Source organism: Pezoporus flaviventris, unplaced genomic scaffold (genome assembly GCF_033815535.1).
Source record: "Pezoporus flaviventris isolate CSIRO_AGI_PZ_B2104156 unplaced genomic scaffold, CSIRO_AGI_Pfla_v1 ptg000001l, whole genome shotgun sequence".
In the NCBI taxonomy this organism is placed as follows: domain Eukaryota; kingdom Metazoa; phylum Chordata; class Aves; order Psittaciformes; family Psittacidae; genus Pezoporus; species Pezoporus flaviventris.
In genome coordinates, this window is record NW_026892549.1 from 51073798 (window position 1) to 51077553 (window position 3756).

Below are 3756 nucleotides of genomic sequence, written 5' to 3' on the forward strand. Positions count from 1 at the left end.
CCTCCGGCGCCTCCGCCCGCCTCCCCCCCCCCCCCCCCCCCCCGCCCCGCACACCACACACCGCCCACTCCCGCGCGCGGTCACATGGGGAGATCCCGCGCGCGCTACCGCCGCCCGCCCGCCCACGCGCGGGCTGCCGCGTGACGCAGCGCCTCGGCGGGGTCGGCAGCCGCGCGGGGGCGGAACCGGCACCGGCAGAGCGCCCCGCCGCGGCCGCACCGCGCACCGGCACCCGGGCGCCGCCACCCGCCCCGCGCGGGGACCCGGGCACCCCCGCTGCGAAACGTGAGTTCAAACCTTCCGCTCGCACGGGGGGAGCTGCCGCCTGGTCCCGGGGCTGGTGCCAGCGGTCCCGGCCCGGGCACAGGGAGCCCAAGGGCTTGGGCCACTGGCGGGTCCAAGCGCAAGGCCGCGTGTGAGGGAGGTGGTGAGTGGGGCCGCGGCGGTGTCAGCTGCACAGCGTGGTGAGCACCACGGTTAATGAAAGCAGCTCTGGTAGAGCACGGCTTTGATAAAGTGAGGGTTGGTGAAAGTCAGGACGAGGCCTGGGCGTGGCAGCAGGACCTTGCCAGCTCGGCCCGCGGCTGGGACTGGCGTGCCACTGACACAACTGCCCCCGGGCTGGGATCCGCGGGGGGGGTGACACCTTCCAGCTGGGGCTGGAGCAGCCCCCGTCGCCCATCACTCAGGTTGAAGGATGCCATACATCACCTCTCTGGAACGAAAACCTTCCTCCTGCTCTTCACCCAGCGCACCAAAACACACCAGCCGTGGGAATAGGTGCAGTCGCCATTCAGGCCTGAGGTGCCCACTGTGTGGGAAGGATATCCTTATGCCTGGTGAGGAGTGGCCACAATACTGCTGCCTTCAAGACCGGGGTTTGGGTGGTGCGGCAAAGGGCAGAACTCAAACTACCAACCACTAACGAGATTAATCTAACTTTTAGCCCATCTTTCCAGGGTGCAGCAGGGACACCAACTGATGGCCACAGCTTGGGGTACTTAGGGGAGGATCTCCACCTGCAGCACTATGAGCTGATGTCCATTCGCCATAAGATTACCCACTGGTAGAGTTTTCCTCTTTGTACAACATCTAATGCAGCAGTAGGAGAACCCATTCATTCTCCTCATGGAAGTCCTGGTGAGCCTACGGTCAAAATTTGGCCCCTTTATTACGGTACTGGGATTTCATTCGAATTTATTATTCTACGGTTTTTTAGTCTGTGCAAAGCACAGATGTACAAAAATCTGCATCAAACACAAAGTGTCAAATCAAGTGAGGAGAAAGGATACCATATATGTATTTAACTGAAGGAGAGTTGATTAAAATACGAGGTTTTAATAATGTAAATTATACTTAGTGACTTAGTGCAGATAAAAAAGAGATGGGGGGGGAATGAGAAAGTGAGGGGGAAAAAAGCCTCAATAAAATATGCTTGTCTTGTAGGCGATATCCAGCTCTTCCCACAGCCAGGAATACTTATCACACAGGGTTTCTTTCCAGTCTTCATTGCCTTCCAATCAATCCCTTGGCTATCAGGAAGCTGTGTTGCAACTCACGGCTGTTCATCTGAGTAGGGACTGTCTGGGAAGCTGAGCTGCAGACTGGCTCTTTGGTAGCCACATACAGATAAAACTGAACATGTCTTTCAGTTTGTCAAACAGAAGGCTACTGGCTTTGTAGCATCTTAATAACGAACCTACATCAAGTCACTGGTGCAGGAACTACATGGCTATGCCTAAAAATTACTATTTGATTTAGGAACAAAGCGTAAAAAGTTTTCTTTCTGTAGCTAGGGAAATGCAAGCATCTTTATTTCATATATTTTAATTTGGTAACACCCAAACTCTGAAAATTTGCATTCCTGCTTGGGGTATCCTCCTGGTTGTCAGTGGTGTCTGTAATGGTCAGTGGTGACCATCAAGCTGGTCGCTTTGCATTGGGCCTGTTGGCAGTGCCAGGCAGGCTGCCGTGGGGAAGGGAAGGTGCAAGAGGGGTTTGCCCAGCCACCCATGGCCCCTCTGTCTGTCCCCTCACCTCTGCCCATGCCCAGGGACATGGACAAGCATGATGTGGACACGCATGACATGGACGTGGCTGACAGGAGCAAGAGCTCTGGCTGCGTTGTGTGCCCCAACCAAGGAACCGGCAGTGCTGCTCTTGAGGCTGCTGGCAAACCCATGCCAATTGCCCAATCCTGAAATCATCCTCCAGGTGAAACTGCTGCTCATCCTACCGAAGGGGCATCGCCTGAGGGAAAATACCCATCGCTTGCAGAAAGGGGCAGCACGCGGAGTCCTTCTGCAGAGCAGGGGCAGGGGCAGCCCAGCTTTCACCTGAAACGAGTGACTGTGGTTGTCTCCTGGACTCCGGGGTGTGATCCAGTATCCCAGCGGAGCAGATGAGGAGGCAGAGGCAGCTTTCCTCTCTGGCATGCTGTGGTTCCCATGAGAAAACTCAATTGCGCATTGCCCAGCAAAACCACAAAAATGTTCACAGCACTGCCTCCTCTCCTCCCACTCAGTGTTTTTGCATACGCCTCTAGGCACTACAATCATGGTAATTAAAGCTGTAAAATATTATTAGTATCACACTTCTATAGACTTTTTGTCCTAAATGCTTTCTATACCATACAGCCCCTCCAAATAGGGAAAAGGAGTAGGGTAAGCATGCATCAAGATGGGAGGTCAAATCTTCACCAGGGATGTTCAGTGCTCCCAGGCCACCTCTGAAGTCCACGCAGGGCGATCCTGTGCTGGGACTCGGGCAGAGATCCTGCACATGTGGAACTGTGTGTGCCAATCCTGGCAAAACAGGCACTAATCTCAGTGCTTCGGGAGCATTCCAGTGGATTTGCAGAGATGCTGCCAGTGAATGAGGCATAACTCAGCCCCATCCTACTGAATATATCGGGGCAGATATAGGAGAGAGCTGAGTAGACTGTAGCCCTCTGTAGCTTAGACCAGGAGCGGTGGCGTATCTGTTCCAGTCTGGCATCTCGTGCTGGGGAAGAGGAATAAGACAAACGTGCTCTGCTGTCTCCCTTCACCAGCAGATCTGAGAATGTCGGGCAAAAAGCCAGAGGCAGCCGAAGAGACAAATTGAGACTTCCCCAGCAAAAAGCAGGGAAGTGTTTTTACAGTGTTTTTTCACACTGTCCTATCATTAAAATTCAAATACTTTCATTGCCCGGGTACTGTTTCTGCTTACATCCCACAGAGGACACACCAGCGCAGAGTCCGATCCCTCTCCCAAATGTCCTGATATCTGGAGGTAGAAGTGTCCTTCAGAAGACATCTGCCCTGCACAAGTGGTAAGGAAGGGATGGAAAGAGTTCTGGTAATTTTATAGCTAGTTTTATGCTCTTGTATTTTGATTTTGAAATGCTTGTAGTGTACCAAAAGTAGATAGGTGAAAGCAAGAAATAATAACATTAAGGAAGTGAATAAATCAGGTGAATCCAGTGATGGAGGTAGCAGAACTTCAGCTCAGAAGAGAGCCTCTATTTCAGACCTCCTTGTTTCCTAAAATGCTAGAGAATAAACAGCAAATTTTAAGACCTTTAGTTAGTGTGAGGACTAGCTAATCTGATCTCCATGACACAGGCCCTGCTGAGTGCCAGAAAGCTCATGATGAACATTCAATGTAATGCATAAAAAGCACACATGCCCTTGAACCAAAAACCCAACCATTTACACATGCTTTTCCTACCACTGTGCTAAGGTACCTGGATGGATATCATTAAAATTTCAGCCA